Source organism: Streptopelia decaocto (assembly GCF_964273445.1).
Source record: "Streptopelia decaocto genome assembly, chromosome: 1".
In the NCBI taxonomy this organism is placed as follows: domain Eukaryota; kingdom Metazoa; phylum Chordata; class Aves; order Columbiformes; family Columbidae; genus Streptopelia; species Streptopelia decaocto.
The window spans coordinates 8,550,728-8,574,321 of NC_138663.1; the positions used below are offsets into that span (position 1 = coordinate 8,550,728).

The 23,594-nt window shown below is 42.0% G+C and overlaps 1 protein-coding gene across 1 annotated transcript in view; it reads right to left on the bottom strand.

Annotated features, from left to right (window-relative positions):
• FAM107B (family with sequence similarity 107 member B) overlaps nt 1–23,326 on the bottom strand; it is a 63,054-nt gene extending 39,728 nt beyond the window's left edge. The window contains exon 1 of the mRNA XM_082070098.1: nt 23,176–23,326. The gene's annotated coding sequence lies outside the window, so the exon portion shown is untranslated. The remainder of the gene's footprint in view (nt 1–23,175) is intronic.
• Between the last annotated feature and the right edge of the window lie 268 nt (nt 23,327–23,594).

Genomic DNA, 23,594 nt, shown 5'->3' on the forward strand with positions numbered 1-23,594 from the left:
TTAATCACGCACACGTGGGCTTTTTTCCCTTCCAATATTTTTACTGAACATAAAAGAAGCTGATTTATTTTTTTCATTTCATAATTCCCACAAAACCTTTTTCTGCTAAGTACTTTGTCACAGGGCTGCTGCACAGCACCATGACTGGAAACCAGGATTTTATAATGGAAATGGTGATGGAACCTTAAACACAGCAGCGAGCTGCATGAAAACCCTGTCATGCTTCTGGAAAGAAAACACATTTAAAACCTAACAGGCTCTGTCATCATAAAACGCACACTAGTGCTGCACACTCCCAAAAAGCTTCGCTAAATGGGGCTGAACACAGCAATGAATTGCAGCCTCCCCCACTTTGTACAGTCCACAGGCTACCATTACTACCAGGAGCTTGGACCATCTCCACGCTAACAAGGAAGATAAAAACCTGCATCACATTAGAATCTAGTTGTGTGATAACAAAAAGAATAAGGGAACAATATTGGTGTGAACAGAAGTCAGAGCTGGAGGGTTACCCTCACTACCTGCCCATTATACACTCAGTTAGTCTTTGCTTTGCATTAACACCCCTCCATTTCTCCAAACCATGACCCTCGTTATTATCCTTGTTCCTTCGCTGTTACCAAACCGGCCTTCCTCTGGGGAAGGTTTATCAGCTGCTATGAACACCAGCCACTGTACTTAACATTTGGAAATTCTGAAATTAAGACAGTAAATTGCAACTACCCTCTGCACAGAAAAGACAAGTCCAGACATGACAAAGATGTAATGATGCTGGTTTATTAAACCAGTAAAAGAACACTGATGAGAAGTGAAGAAGATGTGGCCTTAGTGAACATCTGAAAGTTAACAACCCTGAATTAATAACCCTGATGAAAACTGCTGTTACGAAAATCTCCCGAAATTTAACACAGAACAAGTTTTACTGTTCAAACTATACTTAAAGTGCCCTGGATGATTTAAAATCTATGTGAGAGACAAGAGACCTCATCTAATCAGGAATACGCTGTATTAGCCTCCGATTCAGAGGCCATCAATTTGTGTTCACAGACTATGCACAACATACCATAAAATGAAACAAGAGATAAAAGGGCAGAGCTGATATGGCAAAAGACCCAAGCAGTAGCAAGGAGGGGTAAAAAAACATTAAAATAAAAAGACTATTTTAAAGACAAACTACCTGCATGTCCCAGCTTCCCTCTCGTATTACAGTGTGTGCTACAGATAAAAACAAAGCAATGGGGAATAAGGGGGCTTTGTTGCCTCTTTTGAAAAGAAAACACCACCACCATGGAAAGCTAGTAAAGAGAATAGCAGCAACAGGCAAACCTAAGAAAGCAGAGAATGAAAAGTAATAGTATTGATTCACAAGGCTCATTCTTTATTCATGGATATACTTTTCAATGGATATCATAGAGGCATTTTATGTTTAATAGGTGCCATCACTGTGCAAACGTTTTCTAAAATAAAGACTGATTTATTCCTAAGGACAGAAAAAAACCCTTTACCAAGACATTAAGTGGCTTCATATATGCACAAGTCCTTCATAAAAATGTCATCATAGGAAACAGCCATATACAGAATTCAAGGACAAAGATAAAGTATGGACCATGTAAAACCAGAAGAACATTTATCTTCAGTGAAAGCCCATTGATTTTGAAACAATGTAACAGAAAACTGGTGCTACAGGTGCTGAAATATTTCATTGTTTTAATTTGCAAAGCAAGTTAAATCGTGTTTTCATTTTATAACCCTGGTTAATTAGTCAGTGATACCTGACTTCTCAGAGAAGAAGGCACGTGTATTATTAACTACTCTTCAAAACACTTCAAAGGAAAAACCTCAGTTGGATACACAAATCCCAGTCTCAGGGCCTTACAGACAAAAAGAGGTCAATTCGTTCCTACTTCTCTCCCTTCCTCTTCCTTCTGCTGATTTAAATGCTTCCAACACTTACGTCTGGAATATTTATCCCAAATTCAGTCTATTCCACATACCTTAACTATAAAAGCCTAATTCAGATAATAAATCCCATTATTTAAACTAAAAATTTTCATCCATAATTAATATGTACACAAAAGCTGCTTTTGATGCCTTTTGCATAAATTGCTTTCCTCCTTCCCCAGTCTCCATGATAGAAAATGTTGTTTGTCAATAATTTGCTTTGTAATCTCATCAGCAGTCACTTATTCCCTCTCTCATGGGTTAGGTTTCGTGTTTAGATAGAAATATATTCAGATACTGCCTGGCAACAATTACAGCTATCACATCTGGTTTGAATTGAAAATGTTGTTTAATCTACTGTAATTTTGTTGATATCAAATATTCAGAGTAATAGTAAAGGTGGTAGGGAAATTGTCACAGCTTTGGAAGGATGTAACGTACTTGATATCTACTTCCTTTATATCATAGAATGTCCTGAGTTGGAAGGGACCCACAAGGATCATCAAGTCCAACTCCTGTCCCTGCACAGGACAACCCCACAGTTCACACCACGTGTCTGCGGGTGTTGTCCAGTCTGTTCATGAACACTGTCAGGCCTGAGGCTGTGACACCTCCCTGGGGAGCCTGTTCCAGTGTCCAGCACCCTCTGGGTGAAGAACCTTTTCCTCATGTCCAACCTGAACCTCCCCGGCACATCTTCCTGCCATTCCCTCGGGTTCTGTCGTTGGTCACTAAAGAGAAGAGCTCAGCAGCTGCCCCTCCTCCTCCCTTGTGATGAAACTGGAGCCACCATGAGGTCTCTCCTCAGTCTTCTCTTCTCCAGGCTGAACAAACCAAGTGACTTCAGCTGCTCCTCATACGGCTTCCCCTCTAAACTCTTCACCAAATTCGCAGTCCTCTTCTGGACACTCTCTAGCAGCTTTCTATCTTTTTTTTTTATCCTGTGGCACCCACAACTGCACACAGTGCTTCAGGTGAGGCCATACCAGCACAGAGCAGAGCAGAGCGGGACAATCACCTCCTTTGAGCAGTTGGCACATACGAAGCAAACACGCCAAGCAGCATGTGTTTTCCTCCAGCAACCCAAAAAGTCAGGTGAGAGGGTCACAGGGACTGCAACCAGAGACTGTGCAGAAGTTCATCCCTTTCTTGCCCATCAGAGTTGACACCAGCAAGAACAGACCCAAGAAAAATGCTTCCCTCAGAGATGCCCTTTGGCAAATGACTATCAGATGACTGATGTCAAAGGCAGCCAGGAAGCAGACTGCTAATGAAGCACACCAGGCACACCAAAAGCTCAATGGGCACTGGAAAGAGGTGCTGGGATAGGATTGGCAATCTTCTTTCCGAAACCAGAGCCTCACTGGCGCAGCTGACCTACATTCTCCAAGTCAGCGTTGACAGACTCGCCAAAACATGCATAAATAATGAGTCCATATCAGCTGAACCTACAACCATCCCGTGCTGGTGAGAACAAGTCATCTCCTCTCATCAACTGCTCCATCACCAGCCACAGATGCTAAATACAATCCCAAAGCACATCTGGTTTGACTTGCACAAGGCCTTTTACAGACCAGAATGTATCTTGCCAGACCTCATGCTAGATTGCATTTACTCCAGTGGTGGTGAGAAATCCAAAGTTTTAAACGATCAACATAACCCTCACCTTTGCAAACTAATTAAAAACCACTTTTAAGACTTCCTTATGACTAATTCCCTTTATCCTGGCATCTGTTAGATTTGAGAAAGAAATCGTAGCAAGCTTCAACTTTTAAACTTGTTTTTAACCAAGGTAGCTCATCTTGGAAAGACCAAAAAGATTCTTTGTGGTCCGCACATCTAAATAGGTTGTTGCACAGCCAGGGGCAACTTCTGCATATTCAAAGCTTGCAGTCTGTGGTTTTCAATGTTTGACATCAAGTGCGAAGGACACACAGGCTCAAAATCATCCCACACCTCCATTTTTCACTTCGGCTAAAAAGGCCTGAACAAGACACATTAGAGGAGAAAACACTGGTGTTGATTTGTATTCTAGAAATGTACAGATACCAAGCGTGAAAATTATTTAAGCATAAATTTTGTTTGTTAAATATTTGTAGCATTTTCTACCTTTCAGTTATTCTCTGCAGAAGGGCTGCTGTAACATGAGCCTTTTGTTTGCTGAAGAGGCAGATAAATTACACCACTAATTGGTCGCATATAACAGAAACTTACTCAAATTCCTTATTACACATGGAAAATGACTCACTTCTAATGCTCTAAGTGAACACATTTTCAGCTGTAATTCCTATCAAGGCTGCGTTAAGAGACATAAGCAAACGCAGAGTAAGATAAACCAGAGCAAAACTGATTTTATTTACTAGGATACAATGACCTGAAGCAAGCTGTGCACAAAGTGGAACATTTTGTTTGCAGATCAAATTTATAAAATGAATTATTATCTAAAGTTAGCAATTTCATTATTTTTGGTCCAGATTCCAGATTTTAAAACTAGTTTCTCAGTCATATTCTTGACTCTATTTTCAGCTTTGGAATAACTACTTAGTGAATTGAAATAACTAGTTACTAAATTCATTGAATAAAAATAAAAATAAATATCAAGCAAATATCTCTGAATTCAACAGAAAAACTACTGTAAAATTTTGCTTGTTTCTCAAAAAAAACCTGGTTCCAACCCCCTCACCAGTAAATTTCAACAGGTCACAAATGTTCAGGGCAGGGAGGGAAGCCTTAAGGTGCATAGATCAGGAGAGCAGGGGAGATTAAGTTAGACTGAATATTTCATTAAGGCTAAACTACACATTTATTTTAAACTTATTTATAAAAAGGATTTTTCCCCATTTTTTTTTGTATTTCTAATCCAGTTTAAACTACTGTTTCCATATACACAATCCTAAAGATTTATCCCCATATATATCTATTCAAGAAAATACTTAAAGAAGATTCAAACTGGACAAATTCAAAACATAGGGCATTCCATCCTGGAACAGGTCTTTGCCCATCTTGAATTGACAGTCAAAGTCTTGCATCCCCAATAGAGGATCTAAAGTACACTCCTCTGACCTTACCTTGACCAAGACTCACTCCTGTGTCACAAAACTTGCAGGATACTTGTACAATAAGAAAAAAGCACAAACGTGGTGGATGCTTCCATACCTCGTTGAGCTCCCAGTGAAACAGCAGAGCAGTAAGGACCTCAGCAGCGCTGCTTCACCACATACCAGGCACCCAGAGCAGGACCAGATTGAAGTCAGACTTAAGCCCAGCAGAAAGTCTTCAGGCTCTGCTGACCTGCATTATTCTTCTCTGGAGAAGCAGAAAATGATCCTTCAAGAGGCACACTGCTGAAAGAGCTAAAGTCTTTCTTCCTGCTACAGCCCAGCTACCTGCAGTCAGTGATGGCTGCTGTAGGTGCAGGATGGCCCCTTTTAACTTGCATCCTCACCTTTACTGGCAACAACAGAAAACACCTGGCTGCAGGATCAGATAGCAGAAGCTGTCCTGGTCACCCTGCAGCAGCTGCCATCAGCTTTCCCCACTCCTTTCCCACCCCCCTGCACCAGCCCTGCTCTGGGGGGCTGGCAAACGAATCAGTAACTGTGGAGGGGACACAAGGGACACACAGCTCCAGACTGGGAGGTTTCAGTGTCTAGAGCAGTCGTGCACAGGGAGGTGGAACTACCTTGTAATCTCAGCCTGTGTTGGCTAAAAAAAAATACAAAAGCAAACATGGGACTGCGCACTTTTGTGTACACTTCAAAATAGCAGGAGGCAGAGATGGTCACAAAGATAACGAGTCTAGGAGCAAAGGCAGAAGTGCCAGAGCCTTGTGAAGCAGCAGACGGGCAGCGAGACAGGCGGGTCGTGATGACAGCGGGGAAAACAGCCCTGTAACAGAGAAACCTGAACTGGTTTAGTTGGGCCCTTCTCCTTATAAAATACTTATAAAAAGAAATGTGAGATTAGAGGACCAGCTGAAACTGGCATGCTAATAAAACACAGGAAGCCATTGATCTCAATAACGTTTACTGAATGTGTACAGAGAACTAAGTCTGCAGGGCTAAAATATGTTATTATTTCTTATTAGTTTGTTTTTTTCTAAAAAAAGAAGTACAGTTCCTTGTAAAAGTCAAACACAGCAGCTGGAGAAAAACCATACCCAAGTGACTCCATGGTGATCATGGTTTCGCTGAAATTCTGAAGGCAGATAACAAAGCTTTTCCTGCTTAAATGCATGGCTGACCATTTTAAAAAGGCTTTTTACAATGTCCCAAAATAACTTTGATGATATCACAGCATCTCAAAAAAACAGAGGAAGCATAAGGAGTTCAGAGAAAAACTCAAAACTACACACATTTTTACCTTTTTATCTTCCCATATGAAATGACTGTGCAACTGAGGTCCCTTTAAACTTAAGCATCACCAACAGATTAGGCAGTAGCACACCAAGCCAAAAAGCAAACAAGAATACAAAAGGAGATGTAGAATTTACTTAACAATGTCTACAATAGATCCCAACATATCTTTGCCCCAGGAAAAAAAAAAATAAAATAAAATAAAAAATTGAGAAGACACCACAGGACTTCGTAAATATGTGTCCATGCTCACATATCGCTCAGCGTTACATGCGGCTGCACAAGTTCACTGTCTCATGAGATCATACACATACACCCTAAGTGATAAATTTATGCCAGAACCAGTCAGACATTTTATTTCCACAGCTGCTGAAAAGTATTATCACATCCATACTCTACCATATCCAAATTTTCCTGGCTTTTTAAATGATCCATGCTTCCTCTTTAAAGCTTGAGCTGGAATGGATGTTTAACTCATTTCACAATGAGTTTGGTTATACATCTCCCTTTATGAAAAATTTAAACTGTTTGGCTAAGGAGGAGTGTATTTTACCCCAATACACTACTCCAGCAGCAGTTAAGTAAATAATATGAAACAAAAACAGGGAAAGGAAGCAAAGTGTTTTGTAACTAATGCAGAAGAAGGTTTTGGTTTGTTTTCATAAACTTCAAACAGAAGAAGTTTTATGATTTAAGTAAAATGAGTGCAAAGGGGTTTGGAGAAGGAAGGTTTCCATTAAACAGATCCGAAGTGGTTCAACAGTAATTTGAGCTCCTTATGAGCTCACTTTGCTGTGCCACAGTCAGCAGTGAAGCAAAAGCTTCACAAAACACAGGGGGGAGCTGATGACAGATGAGAGGGCAAGAGGCAATGCAGAGGCCATCTCTGAAATAATTACTGGCACTACATTACAGCCTGCCACGAGAGAGCCTTCCCCACATATTTAAAGCTGCAAATGTAAACAGCACTTAAAAGGAAATTTAACTGGAGTGGTGAACCAGGAAATCAAAAAAATGGGCTGGAAGAAAATGATGGATTTTCCTGTGCCCCAAGGAGCAGCGCTGGGAAATCCTGGCTGTCAACAGAGAATCCCAGCTCATGGTCACCAGAGCTCTCCATCCGTAGGGACGGGACAAGGAGAAGCTGTAAGGCACCTCAGGACAGCCTATGTGCAATAAGCTTCAACTGCTTTCCGGGTCTGGCAGAGACACCCTGGCTTAGGGAGTCACATTCCACCTGCACTTATTATAAGTCAGTTCTGATTCACAGCAAAACAATTTTTTGGGTAGTGAAAAGCAGCTACTAAAAGTGCAGTTTTGCAAAAAACAGTGCCAATGAAAAGCTAATCCAGGAGACTCTCTGACAGCATCTGCAATATATGGGAAATGGCCAAGCAAGAAGCAAGCTCAGGCCGGGCTCAGCGGTGGGTGATGCTGCCTGGAGCTCATCCCTGGCTGCCAAAACCCACATCATGCAAGGGCAACATGAGCATAGTCCCAGAGGTTCCTGCGGCAAGTGACGTGGGTGACGCTTTGGAGAGGGGGTCCCAGAGTCCCCCAGCACTGGCCCACAGGAGGATCACCTGGGGAGTCACACCAAACCTGCAGCCAACAGGAGTCTCGGCTCACACTCTGTGTCAGGGCTTTGCCAGTGCAGATGCTGTCCCCTCATGCTGTATGGGATGGCACCTGGGGACTCCCACAGCTCCAGCTCAGACAGCAGAACCCTGGAAGGAAATCGTAACACTCCATCTGCCTGATGGGTACCTAACAAGACACCACTTCACCTCAACCAGCATGGCAAGTCTCCCTTCTGACAACTTAACATTGCACCTGCAGATCTGTGTGTAATCAGCTCAGCATTAGGATCTGTGGTTAAACCTCACTGGCTGACCCTGAAGATTAGAGATAAAAAAAACAGGAGATTTGGGAACAAAAAGTAAAGCAAGGCAGTCAGAATTATTGTTTCCCTTCTCATGACTCATCACTGTAACTGTACCCGAAGGAAAAACACTTGCAGGGAGCACTGACACTGGTTCATTCTCTCTGCAAAACTGGGCAGGCTGGTAGCAGCCTCCAGCTGAAGTTGAGAACTACCAAAAACCTCGCACAGGTTTGGTGCAGGGAGGTTCATTCCTGCCGGGGGAGGCGAGACAAGACACCATCTGCGTTGGCAGCCCAGCAGCCCAACACCCACTCAGACGGTTTAAATCCTGACTTAGTATGTTGGGCAGAGGTTGCAGAAAGACCTCGCATCAACAGGAACCACGTTAACGGTGCAGAAGCAGCCACAGCACAGGCTTTCCTGAACGGGACTTCTCCTCTCCAAGGAATTCTGCAAGGGGCATCACACGCATTGTGGTAAAGCGAGACAACCCTGGGCAGACCTCATGAGCAAAGTCAAAGTTCCATACTTCGTGTTTACAAAGGTGATTTTAACTATGGACCCTATAAGTGACTCTGTAGGACACCAGCACAAACACACAAATGCAGGGAACAGCACGAGCCGAATAACCAAGATTTCTGTGCATATAGAGACTTGCTAGCCAATTTTTCTTCAGCTTCACTGCAGGATGGAAATGTAAATGGAAGCGTATTTTTGGTAACAGGTAATAATGACTTAGGAGAGCCTCTCTGATTTTTATTTATTACATGGGCAAGAGGCCAGACAGAGCATTTAGTTAATTAAAGTTTTATTGATAGTAGAAGTGGTATATTTCTGACATCCTTCTTTCTTTTCTCCTTTTTCCCAGTAGAATGTGGTCCTTAGCCCTCCTTTTATGTACAACAACAAAATAACCATGGAACTTCCTGCAAGATCCAAATAAAAAGCTACTGCTAAAACAAATCAATAAAATAAAAACCAAATTCATCATTCTACACAGCCATCCCCATAAAAATACTAACACACAGATGAAATGGGAAAGAACCTTGCCGAGGCTGTGAAGGTGAAATGCTGTATTAAAAAGGTAAGTTTGGAATAAAAAAAAAAAAAGCAAAGTAGGAAAAATAATGAGATCCTTATACTCTGCGAGTTGGCCAAATGTACCAACCCTTGTTATATTTATTTGTCTTGTGTGTTAGTCACTAGGCATGTTCATGCACTGGGAAGAATACCAGATAAAACATGTGGTTATTGGCCAGCAGAGATAATACAGCCAGAGCGCAAGCTCAGGTCTGCAGCAGCTTTCCTTAATAAGTATATTCCTTAAATATTTCCTGTCTAAACAAAGGTTGATCCTACATGATGTGACACGCCACTGATACAAAGAAATTGCTTTATAATATAATTCTTGACTGTAAAACAAACAAACAAAACCAGCCAATGTATATTCACTGTGGGCTTACTGAGTTTCATACTACCGTGTCTGTAAGTTTCCATTTCATGTAAAAACAACTTTTATCTTTCCTTGATACAATCCAGCAGTACGTTGAATTCAACAGTTGGTCTTTTAACTCAAAGGCCTGAAGCCAGTTTACAAATACATAATGTGAAATAACAAGTTTCTATCTGTTCTAATTTTCAAGACTTTGTGATGCACTTGTAGTTGAGTTTATGGGAATAGCTCATTCAGTTACAAACCCTTCTAGAAGGAAGTGATAAAGGAACGTTAGGCTTTAAGAGCAGTAACCAAACGAGGGGACTGAAATACACAGGGGTTTTTCCCCCGTCTTCAGCTTTACAAATTTTCATGTGGTTCATTGGTCAGAAATTTAGCAAGAATGAAAGCGCATTTACTACTCCCCATCTCAACTACCCACCAAATGACAGTTAAACAGAGCCAAAGGAAATTGGTGTGGTTTGCTTGCATAACAGGCTTTCTAAAAAGGTAGCAACCATGTTGTAAAGCATTTACACAAGAAGTAGGAAGAATCTAAGACGCTATTCTGATGCCCAAATTAGATAAATCAGCATGGTTTCTGCAGGACCAGCCTGCGAAAGCTGGGCTACAGGAGCCACCGCACTGAGTTCCCCTGGTGAAAAGATGAGCTGCAAACACACACCCAGAGAGACTGCTGCATAACTAAGATGCAAACACAGGATCAGGTCAGGTATTTAAGTTAAATTACCTTCTTAGATTTCTTATATGATAATTTAAGTGTGAATTCACAACCCTCCTCGTAAGTTTTGGCAGGTGTTTCAGCCAAATTTTTAAAGGGTTTGAAGCTTCTAAGATACAAAGCTGCCCTGAATTTTATGTTAACTGGTGGCTGAGTAATGAAAGACTCCAGCCAGAAGTCCAGGCTCTGACAGGGCTCATTCCAGTGCTGCCAGATAACAGTTGCAAGCAACAGGCCTTAGAAGCATCTTAAAAAGCAAACAAACAACTCTAAGAATTTGGATCAATAGGAAATGAAGTGTCAGGAAAACAAAACCAAAGTTTATCAAAGGCAAAACTGGAGGATGCTCACATTGACTCCATGTGAACTGGATGACAACAGGGATTTAGTCACGCAGCACATAAAAGCTCAAGCTTGTGATGCTGGTGCGAAGATTCATGCAAGCTTATCTTGTGCAGATCAGCTAGAAAGTTTACAGCTTCAGTTTGCGGCAGAAATACATATGGTACAAACCACTTTTTTTTTTTCCCCAGTTATCTCACATTTAATTTTCTTTCCAGTCCAGTATTGCAGCCTGACCCATTTTCTTCCCCAATCCAGAGATCAGGTTAAAATTTATCAAACACAATGACAATGAAAAGGTCAACTTTAATGTACCTACCTGCCTGCATTCCTTCTGAAAGTAGGTGTCTTGTAGGATTCCTCTGGCTTCTGTGGCACATTGAAGTAATTAAAAAAAAAAAAAAGCCCCAAAGCCCAAACTATTCCAGCTTTAAGTACAAAGACCTCTTCTGTTAGGGAAAATACACTATTATTGTGATGAACATTTCAGGTTCTTGCAAGAACCACTTTTGGTCATTTTACAAATTTCCCGTAGTTTGCTAATTACATAATTGACACCTATAATCTAATGCATCTTTCACTTTAGGAAAAAAAAAAAAAAAACACATTATTAACCTTTGGTAAATTGTCTTATACAGGACAACGCAACACAGTATAACCCTGCTGCAATGAGAACAAACCCAGTTTAATCCCAGGCCAGTTACTGATTTGAGGACAAGTTGTGTCAGTGAAAGTCTTCACCTTTACTTCTCTTGCTTATTTTGTTCATGCTTAGAGCAGAATCAAGGACAGACCCAGTGGTCTGTTGCAGCCCGGCATCATAATTTGGTGCTGGAAGATACATACAGGCTTGTATGGAGCCACACAGCTTCACTCTGTGCTTTACACCCTTCCTAAGAAAAGCAACAGATGGAGCCCAGAGAAAGGCTGGTGCCACCACCAGTGACAGCTGAAGGCAGCTTGATTTTACAGACTGCACACGTGTGCACCTCAGCTGGATTTCAGCCAAGGGCCCTTGGCTTCTGAAGTTGGGTTTTCAGCTTCAAAACAGCTGGCTCTGGATAAAAAGTTTTATATTCTTAACAAATACTACAGCAAAGGGGAGAGGAATTGCACTGTAAAATCAAGACTCACAAAAAAAGAAAGGTAGAAGATATGTGCAACAGGAAAAAATATCTCAGTAGAGACTAAATGGTCAGTGAGTTGAAAGGAAGACAACAGAAAAATCTGATCATTTAAGCTGACAACCCTACATTTGAATAGTACGTTAATGTTCCCACTCCCATGCCAAACTGACCCTGTAAACTTCAAGCCCTATATTAAATTATAAACCTGAGGGAAAGATAAAGAAAGCCATTTTAAAAATGCTCTTCTACTCCCCTTCTATTAAAGACTTAAAAGCAATAACACATGTATCTATTCTAGGCTTTAAATCTCCCGGACTTTAATGATGCAAGCTTTTAAACTTCCATTCATCCAATCTTCATTCAACAATTGGTTTACAGAAAGACTTTAAAATAGTTTTAGAGAGCACCATGGCTCACTGTAGGAGCTTCTGATTGTCTAGCATACACTATCACTTATTTACGTTTGGTTTTCCATTAGTCAAGTACTGGCCAGTTCACATTCAAGTGAATTACAAGCACCAGAGCAAACAAGTCTGTTAAGGCAAAGGAATCCGATTCAAACAACACCCAGTACAATAGACATCTAGAAGTCCAGAAAACTATGGTAAGTTTGCTTTGCTTTTTAACTTAGCATGTTTTGAAATAAACAAACAAAAAAATCATTTAGAAAGTCTGAAATTGCTTAAACTTATAGAGAAACACCACTAGAAGCTCCCTATGTTTTTCATGGCTGACACAAAGGCATTGACTGAAAACAGTGGCTACTGCAATTCATTACATTATTTCCAAATGCACCTACAGAAAAGTTGAGACGGCAGGCGGGAAACCCAAAACCCTGTTCCAGGACCACACTGTTCTCCCCAAGTGCACAAATACTTAAGTGGTGCAGTAATCGTGTGAGCACTATCACCCCTCCAGCACGCAATTTAGAGAAGCAGTGAGTATTGTGCTTTAAGATGCATTGTCCTTCGCATTAAAAGAAAAGTCATGGCCCTTGTGATCCAGAGAACTTAACAAAAGCAAAAAAGAAACGTTTATTCTATGCTCAGCCCAAGTTGTAGTGAAAATTAACATTTGACCAGGACAGAGGGAAAACTGCAATTTAATGAAGCGCAGTTAGTGACATCCCACAACACGATGCCAAGCACTTGTCTTTGAGTCAGCTACATGTCCAAATTTAGTACAAGTGCTTCGGGTGACTCACACCAATAATCTATCTGGGAAACAAGTAAAGGAAGTCTCTAACATGATTTTATTGCGGCTTTTAAAGATAAAATGTAATTTGCTTGGTGTGCCTCATCCGAACTTCAATGACTTGAAAATGTAATTTGAATTCCAATTTGTCTTTAGGAATTTTCTCAAAAGCAACAAGCTTAACAGGGGCACCATAAGAGGCACAAAACTGTCAAATAAGGTAATGATCACAGTCTAACCAGATCCTGTTTTCAGCAAGAGGCAGCTTTGTAGGCTGCTTGCTTGCCTAAAGGCCTTTATTGGAAGGTGATTTTTATATTGGGGTGGTGAGTTTATGCTTGAAATATAAAGTTTATATTATCTTTTCATTATGTTTCTGTTTGCTCTTCTCTTCGTTCAAAGTCCCAAATTCAAATTTTATGCTTGCACTAATTAATTATAGCTGTAAGCAAGTCAATTCAGCCTTTGTTTCCCAATCTGTAGAAGGACAACAATAAATATTTATCTACTTTAAATAGATACTGGAAGGATTTGTTTACCCTGACACAGTTTGCTTTTCAAATACACAATGACTCTATAAAATTCTAAGCAGAAATTACCTCCTTTAACCACATTAACTGGAATTGTTGTAACTTTTGTAAATGGCTTGTTGAGCTTTCATATTCTCTGCTTTCTAAAGGATAAGACTTCCTACAGCACACTTCTAAATCTCCCATTTAGCAAACCATGATACTCTAATCTGAGTTTGTGGCATCCTAACTATGGCAGGGTTGGGGTTTTTTTGTTGTTGGTTTGTTTGTTTGTTTAAAAAACAATACATTGCTAAGATTAAATCTCTTTGTAATCAATCTGAACATCTGCATTTTAGAATACAGAGTTTTTCCCAGTCCCCTTCCTGGGTGACAATACCCACTAGGAATGATGGCAGGAGCTCCTTATTTCATTGTTTTTACAGTAATGATTTATCTTTGATATTCAATGCTTTGTTGACTAGTATCTGTAATCTGGTGCTTTCTAAATCCAATCTTTGCCTGACTTCACAGCACTCCAAACAGCTGCACTTAGAATGTAAATTAACTACATCTTTGGCTGTTTTAGCAGTCAATTAATAAGCTTGCCATTAGAAAGACAAAATACCCTTAACCAAAGTGTGATTCTACAGGTAAAATAAAGATTAATCTCAAGCTTGTGAAGTATCAAAACTGAATAGGAAATCAGCTGATGGTTCTTCATCATTAAAGATAAAACAGGAGTAAATGAACTTACCACTAGTTCAAATGTTAATACTTAATTCTACTAGTCCTGATGTTACTTGTAATAAAGAGATTAATATCCAATGCCAAAATAGAAGGAAGGGTCTGGAATGATCCCTGAGAGCAGTAATTTAACAAAGCACCATTTTATCAGAGCATGCCGTTCCCAATTTGATAGGACTCTTCATTAATTCAAGTGAATGTTGGAAGGAATAAGCTCTTTGAAAGCACGCAGCTCTTTGCCTTAGAGTTGATTACTAAACTCTTGCCTTTCAGCACACAGAACAGACATTACAAGTGCAGCCCTCCCCCTGGATGCTACCAGACGATGGCAGTCGAAAGAATTAAGCATTAAAACAAAGCCTTCCGTCGATGCAGAGAAACATAGAAAAGTAAAACCAGCGACAGCATTGTGCTTCGGTAGCTAGAGCGTCTTTTTTCTTGCACAATCCTGAGAGGATAATAAAGGCTCCAAAACACAGTTGTATTGAAAGATTATATAGGGAAACTTTAGTGATTAAGAAATTTGTATGGCAGACACCGAGACCTTAATTAGAGTATAAATCCTGGGCATCCTTCTGGGTGCAAAGCCAAGTACATCACAGACTGAGCCGATGACAACCTCAGCACCACAGAAATCTCTAGTAGATGCTGTCTGCAGTAATCCTGCGCCAGCAGAAGAATGGAAGAACTACTTAGCCACAGGAAATTACAGCAGTGAATTAAGAAGAGACCAAACAGATACCAGCATTACAACTGGAGCAGAAAAATTAGCTACCTATGTACCCATATGGCACATTGCTACAGCATCCAAGAAGTTTCCCAGGATTTAAATACTCTCCCCTCTTCCAAAGTTCGTCACTCAGTTCCTTTACAGCATCACAGGATCTCTGACTCTGCATCTCAAACCAGCCCCTATTTTTAGAGTTGTCTGCTATAAAATTCCACAAAAAAGTGACATCAGTTGGGGAAATTTTCCAGCAAAAACTGATCTAACTTCTTTTAAGCCCTGTTTTATTTGAACCTAAGATTTACTATACAGACCTATGTTTCTACTTACTGCAATAATTTTTGGCTGAAGCTAGCAAATGGATTACATTTAGCTAAAGGAACATGTTGTCTTGGATCTGTTAATCCTATTAGATATCTGGAAACAGGTAACAAGGTTGAGGAGGTGCCTTTTTAGTGCTTCTATAATACAAAGTATATAGATCCCTATGGGGCAGCTTACAGTGTTAAATATGTTCCTCTAATGCAATGAACATGAGTGACAAAGTACCTTTATATAGGTACATAAAGCTACATCTACACTGGGAGTTTTGGTAAAAATCTGTCTCTCTAGCAAAGCAGCAGCATTCACTGCAAAACTGTTCTCTGGTGCAAGAAAAATTTTTCTGCTTCAAGTTTGCAAAACCATTGAGCCAGTGTCACCAAAAAAAAAATAAAACAACATGCTTCATCTTTTTGTGTCTCTAATGTCCATTCACTCACTCTCTCTTCCCTATTTAAACTGTAAATGCCTCAGGGCAGAGACTGTCTCTGTAGGACAGTGCTTTGCAGGAAGGGCCCTCAGGCTACTGGGAAACAAAACAATAGTTGGCAATCTTATTTTCTAAGTTGGTGTGCTAACTTGTCCTCACATCCTCCAGCAAGGAAATTTATTTTCTTCTGCTTACATACTACACTGAAAAAAAAAAAAAAAATATTCCAAGTCATTGCATGTTCAGTAAATTATTGAGTTTATAGAGGAAACTTGAAAGGAACGGTACTTTTGCACAATTAGAAAAAGGATGTAGCATGTAACACAGCCAGCTGATGCCTCCAACCTCTCCCTCTTTTTGCTCAGTTTCATCAGTCACTAACTACAGGAAAAGCGAGACAGCCTCAAGAAACTCAGATCTGAGCTTCCCTGAAAAAAGTGCTTTGATACAATGGCATCTGTTAACACATGCTTCAGCCTTTTAAACTAAATCCTCCACCAGAGATGGACTGGCACAGACGTTCACAAACTACAGTCTTCATAACAAGCTTCAAGGCTGGCTTTCTACTTATTGCAACTTCAGAAAAATATTTTTGTAAATCTTTTCAATGGATACAGCTTCACCTCAAGAGATACATACCTTCTGCTTTTCAGAGACATTAAATTTCTTGAATTCTAAAGCTGGCTTTTAAGGTATTTTCTGAAAAAAAGGAAGAATATGTTCGCTCATATTTTGCATAAGAAATTCATGACTTGTTCAGCCTTCTTGTACTTGAAAGAAGGAATGGGTAAATGAAGAGTAACGGGCACGCTCCAACTGTCTTCGGAGAGCCACCCTGCCCCCCGCAGTTACTACCTGTAGTAACAAATATCATGCAGAAGAACAACCCCAAGCACGTCCAGGGCTTCCTTCCAGAATACACAAGACTCCCCACGCCTGAGTATTCCTGCACAGCGAGCGTGTCCTTGTGCTGCTCACTGTGACGAAAGGCACAGGAGAAAGAAGAAAAAAATAAAAAGTTGCTTTACTTTTAGGAATATCAAAAAAACACCTCCCACCAAAATAAAAAAAAAAAAAATAATTCCCAAACCAACATGACTGTTTCCCCATCCTTCCTCCGTTCTCTTAAGACACACGAAACTGGCTATAAATTTCTCCCAGACTGTTTTCAGGGGGCAGTGGTAATGTGCCAAGTATTATGTGAATTAAACATGAGTATATTATATGACAGAGTTTATCTTCAAGGTCAAGTTACCTGGAAAAGCTCTAGGGTGAGGGGGGAAAAAAAAAACAACCCACAATGTAATGCAAGACTACCATAACCCAATCAAACTTCTCCCTATTCTCTCCAAAAATAAACCCCCCAAAATCTCAGTGGCTTCAGATGAAAACTGGTTTTCTTTCTCTACCAACAGCTGACCCCAGATATCCACTGTTCCTTGAAGGCCACCAAGGAGCTCAGCTACTGCAACAAGTCTAAAGGACGCAGCAGCAACACAGTGGGATACTCAGCAAGTCACCTGTTTCCCTGATGACACTTAAAAGGAAACGGAGGTAGCAGAGACATATTTCAGTTGGAACAGCAGAGCAGTGAGCATATTTGAAGGGCTGCTCAGCAACTCATCCTGCCAGGAAAAAGAAAATTTCCTTTGGCTCAAACTAAACTCCTTGCTCTCCAGAGGTGCTAAACATTAAAGCTTTTCCTCTGTCGTCATATGAACACGCAAAGCTACTCAAGACCATCCATTCTGATCCCCATCCTTAAGTGCTCTGCTCAGTTAGCAGTGCACTTCACCCATCCCACAGCGTCAACTCCAGCTCCTGTTAAATCTTTTCAGCTTGTTCAGAAGCATCTAGCACAGGCACTGGCCTAGATCAGGAGTGCGGTTATACACACACCAGTGGTCTTGACCCACTTCTCATCATGTCGTGTTGACTACTCGGAGCTGTGAACTCTGTTTTATTATTAGCACCAGAACAAAAGCCTGTGTTTGTATGTGAGGTCTTATGAATGCCCATTCATTTTACAGGCAAGGAACTAAAAGAATCATTCTATTATATCCCATCATCATCCTCCTCTCGCAAATCCACCGAAAGACCAGCTAAATGCCATTGCTATAGAAATACCTTCGACTGGCAGTGTTTGGCTCCCACTCAGAGCGGACTCCAGACCTGGTGAGTTCACAAGCATGGTGAACTGAACATCTTTCTGAGATGGACAGGAGAACTCTCAATATTCAAGAAAATAAAGGAGCTTAATGCAAATTTCCCTTTACACAACAACAAACAGCTTCAAGACTCAGTTTCCCCTCCCTAAAATATACTGGACTGCAAAGCGGAGGGACTGCTTCAACCAAAGTCATATGTGAAGGCAGTTACTCCTTCAGAGCATTTGTGGGTTTTAGCTCTCCAGCTTACAGGAAAGGTGGATAATTCCTAGGTACAAGGTAAAAAATAAGATCCATCCCACCACAACAAGCAGCAAGGTTGCTGTTCAGGGCATTAAAGCACATTTCATGCTTTGTCATTGTAACGACAGTTCTCTATAGGACTCATATGCAGCTCATACAGTGAGGCAGTAAATATAAGAGGCTGAGATTTGGTAAAGGACAAAACAGAGGAGTTAACAGTTCATCCTGCAGGCATGTACACTGCCTGAAATCGCAGTATAAATTAAAAATAAAGAAATAGATCTCATCTAAAAGCAAGGAATTTGTCCCACTGTTCCTAAATGACTGTGGTATCCCTCTCTGAAGAGGAGCATGTATTTGCACAAAAAGACAATCTTCTGGCTTCATGTTGCCAGAGAAATTTAAAAAATGTAAGCAAATCCAGGAGTTTCGTTTGTAGGATAAATAAAGCTAAATAAGGCAAAGGTTATTGCATTTGTGTTCCCTGTCTCATCATGAAACTAAGATCCTTCTCCCATCTAAGCAAGCTGATGAGCTGCTTGATTAACTCCAAGCCAGACCAGACCTACACTAGAAGCAAAATCAACAAGCCACTACAAACCCTGCTCTTTCAGCTACAGAGCCAGGCTAAAAAAAAAAAAATCAGATTATCTCATTGTTTTAAATATCATTTTTAACTGTGATACAGACCAGCGGACAGAGCACCGTACACAACTGCTCAAGAATCTTTTTGCCTTTTTTTTTTTCATAAACACACCTTGGAAATGCTGCTTTCGCACCTGTGAGTTTCCTGTCCTTCATTGCACAAAACTTACAGCGTTATCCTAAACGCAAGAAGTAGGCTGCCAGCTTGAAACCTGTTTTGAAACTCAAGTTAGAACTATGACAGACTTCGCAATTACAACAGTCAACCACAGCACTTTAAGGAAAGGTGATAGTTCAAACTTCAGTTTTCCCAGTGTGATGAAACACAGAGGCAAGCAGGTACGCTCCGATGTTTTGAAGTTACATACAAGAGGGAAGAAAAGGTTCCATTTGACCACATCCTTCCTCTTCTTGCAGACGTCAGCACTACCTGCACATACAAGCCCTACAAGATTTTTGTCACAAGATAATTACCACACGCAGCTCCTCGCTGTGGTGCAACACACACAGTCCTTTGCACCAATGCCCTGGAGAGGAAGAGAGTGTCTGTGCACAGCACAAGTAAGAGCAGTCTCCCGTTTAGAAACCACCTTTAAAAAGAAGCACGAGTCTCATCTCTCAGGGTGGGGATCTGCACTCGCACCATCTCGCCCAGTTGCTGGGGTCACAGAGAAGCAGCCCTGGTCTCACCACAACACCCCCAGCTCCACAAAGCCTTCGTTGCCCTTCTGCCAGAACCTGTTCACAGGTAACTGTACAACAGGACAGATAAAGGACCTCCCCAAAGATCCATCCAGAAACCTAACTAAAAGCAGCACTCACTATTTACAGGGAGGTGTAGAAAGGAGAAGAAAAGTGTCCCTTGCTGTTTTTTCCTCTCTCCTGTGTGCTGAATGTTTTTGTTTAAGCACTTATCATTACAAAAAGAGATTGGACAACACTCTCAGACACATGGTGTGAAGTGTGGGGTTGTCCTGTGCAGGGACAGGAGTTGGACTCGATGATCATTGTGGCTCCCTTCCAACTCACAACATTCTATGATTCTATGATCAAAAACCTTATGTTTTTCATGATCTAACAAAGCCAACAGGTATGTTGCTGGTAGCAGAAGCAGTTGGCTGCTAATTGTATCACAGCCAGGTGACCAAACTGATTTTCATACTGTGCATCTACGATTATGCCTCTTCACTCTTTTCTTGCTCCTTTGTGCCAGAATTTATTTCATTTCTGCACTAGCCAATAGTTCAGGAGACACAAGTTCAAGTTCTTGCATCACTACACAGTTCCTGTGGAATCACAGACAACCCATTTACTTTCTTAAGCTTTTATTCCCCATCTGCAAAGGGAAGGTGTTTCCCCCACAGTGGGAAGATGCAGCACCTTTCCACTTCAGCACAGTTTTGAGGAGATTCATATAAACGAAGCGTGCACCGAGATACACTTGACAAGACCAAGCGAGATGTGGAAAAATGAAATATCATTGAGAAATGTAGTTCTAGGCAGATAATTTATCTTTCTCCTAAAGAACATTTTTCCTATCACATTTGCAGCTCTGTGCTCAAGTTAGCCTGTGACCCTTTCTACAGCTGAAACCTTCCATTGGCTTATGTTAAAATTAAACATCAAAACCCCAACTTCTACACTCTTTAAGTAAATACAGAAGAGTTGCAGGCTCTTTGTAACACCTACATTAAGCTGCAAACCATACTTCCACTGATACTCAAGAACACACCAGAACAAACTTTAGACCGGTCACTGCATCAAAGAAGGATTAAGCATGTTTTTTTTTTTCCCTTCCAAAGCCAGACAGTGCATGGATCTTGCTCTTTGATGCCTGCTGTTTCCCAAAGTGTCAGAACAGTATCAGCTGTGAGTTGTGTCTGACATGTTCTTTTTTGTGTACTTATGAGATGCAAATAGATCCAAAGTTGTAGAGCACAAAGATGTCAGATATAAAAATGGCTCAGCAGAGACTCTGCAAATCTGAGCATTGAAACTTCTTTTGTTTAACACTACCACAATGCCAGAACAGCCTCAGAGTTGGCCACATGTATTTAATACTACTGACTGAGTATAAACATAGTTTTATTAAATAAAATATTTTTTTAACTTTAATGAAGCCAAAGTTCTATTAAAGCCATTTACTAGTTAAACAATTCTACTCTTCTTCTGACAGCCAGTAAACAAGAATAATCCCTTCTATCTTTCTCCATTTTTCCCTTCTGCTGCAATTTTCAGATGATTTTCCCGTTCTTACTGATGTCATGAAGGGGTGTTCTCAAAACCAGTTGTTTCTCAATGCTCCAAGTATATGGCACTGTGTAAAGACTCGGTGACTCCCCCACCTCGGTCTGCTCACTGAGTCTCTCTCAAGCCTGGCTGTTTCACTGTGTGTGACTGTGTCAAACAATCTGCCACCTCAGCAAATGCACTGGCCACAGCCACCACACAAATCAGTTTGAAAAGGAGTATGCGAGAAACATCTAAGAACTGCAGCTCCTCACCTAGCTGTGCTGTGGTGTTGTAGGGCAGTTCAACACAGTTATCCTCAAAACCTTTAAGTGCTTAATGGTGAGCTGGAGTCCTGAGCAACTTCTTAATTTTGAAAGTAGAAAAAAGGTGGTGAGACTGAAAAAGAAGGAAGGGAGTAAATTAAATCAGAAAGGAGAAGGCAATTGCAAAAGGATTTAGAGGACGTGAAGAGATGATTCTCCCACCTCTACACCTTACTTTCAGGAAGCATCAGCATACCATTTTAATTAATAATACTTAAGAGCTGGAGGCAAAAGAGCAACAATACTCTTGAGAATTTTGGACTCTGAAGGACACAAGTGACACTTCACCTGCCAAAATCATCCCTGGCAAAACTCCACTGACATCAGTGGAACTACACCAAGCGTGAAATTGGCCCACAGTTGCCTTAAGACAATAAGGGCTTTGTTTTAGGAGCATTTGTGGTTCTTTTTAATAAACCTCGGCAAACAATTGTTTATTGTCCCTGAGCAAATATTGCTGACAATAAGCAAGCAGCTATCACTTTCACAGTACACGCTGTTTGTCCATATATTGACAGGAAAACAACCATCAATAAAGCAAGAGATTCTCAGTGTCCTGTTCATGTCACAGGGAGATTAAAGACAGTTTTAATGGTTTTAATGTCTCTCAGAACACCTACAAGATCCACTTTTAACAACATTCTTCCACGTTTCTACTACTCTGCCAAGTTAATGAAAGTTAAATATCCTCATTGGCGCTACAGGATTTAGCACACACATAAATACCACAACACAGACCAGCACCGCTGCCAGAGAGTTATTCAACAATACTCCCACCGCAAACTATACACAGCGACCACATCATGCTTACACAGAAGTATCTTCTCCTCGTTTTGTTGCATTTTTGTTTGACTATGCGAATTCCCAACAAACCCCCAAAAGCTCACGTGTTCCTGCCCCTCTCTGGAGTTTGCTACAAGCATTGCCTTGAACTTACAGGACCACACTGTGCTGCAACACCATGCAGTACCGACGTATGCCAGAACCCAGTAAACTATCAAAAAAAAAAAATCCAACAGAAGAAGCAAACAAGTAGTTAAGTTAAACAGTGCGCTGCACCCCTTCCCCTTGCAAGCCCCCAAAAGACATTTATCCCCGCAGTTACCCTGGCCAGCTGTACCGCCTTTCAAACCAACAGGAGGAAAATCTGGATATTTGGAGTCTCGGAGCCGTTCTGGGAAACTCTGACAGAACCGCCCTGGGAGGGATGGGAGCTGACGAGACATTCGGGGCTTGCAGCATTCCCCGCTTTTACTTTTTTTAAAAGATTTGTAAGGAAACATCCACCATCCGCATGACAAGTTCAGATCTTTTAAATTCCCATTTAGCAAGGCAGGACATGTAGGAAATAAAATATGTATATTTTTATTCGGTTTTCCTTGTCCACCTCTTCTTCCTCCCCCAACAAGCCCCCAGCCCCACCAGGCTGCAGCCCGCAGACCCCACCGGGCCGCGGGGGTGCCCTGTAAGAAAAAACATACACCGGAGAAGAAAAGTTGCCCCACCGGCGACCCGAAATGCCCCATCGAGCTCCACGGCCCCGGCGAGACACGGGGGGAAACCCGCGGAGCAGCGAAGGGCTCGGCCGGCGGGACCGGCAGCTCCCCCGCTGCTCCGCTCCCCTCTGTTAACGATTAACTCCCCGAATCTCCCCTCACGAACGAAGGAGCGGAGATGGCGCTCTCCCGCCCGGCACCCCGACAGCTCGGGAATGGGACCCCCCCCGCGGACCCTCACACGGAGCCGCCTTCCCCCAGCCACCCACCCCGCCAACGCCGCCGCCTTTGTGTGTGGAGACACAAAACCTACCTCGCCGGGGCGGCTCTGCCCGCCCGGCAGCGCGGGGGGACGAGGGCAGGGAGATCCCGAGGCGCCCGGCGGGAGGAGGGGAGGAGGGGAGGAGGGGAGGAGAGAGCCCGGCAGCCGCCCGCTGGCTCACTGACTGACTGAGGGAGTCACTGCCCGGCGGTCTCGCCACACGCGCGGAGCCGGCCCGGCCTCGCCTGAGGGGAGCGGCGGGGCGGGCCGGGGGCGGGCCCGCCGCTGAGTCACCGCCCGGCCGCCTCCTTTGTTGTCAGGCGTGGAGAAATCCGGGGGGTGTGTGGAAGCCCTACTGGGTGGAAATCCCGAGGGAAGCGAAGAGGGTGTGTGGAGGGGGGAGAGCCAGCACTGTGCCCTTGTGGCCAGGAAGGCCAATGGCATCCTGGGGTGGATTAGAAGGGGGGTGG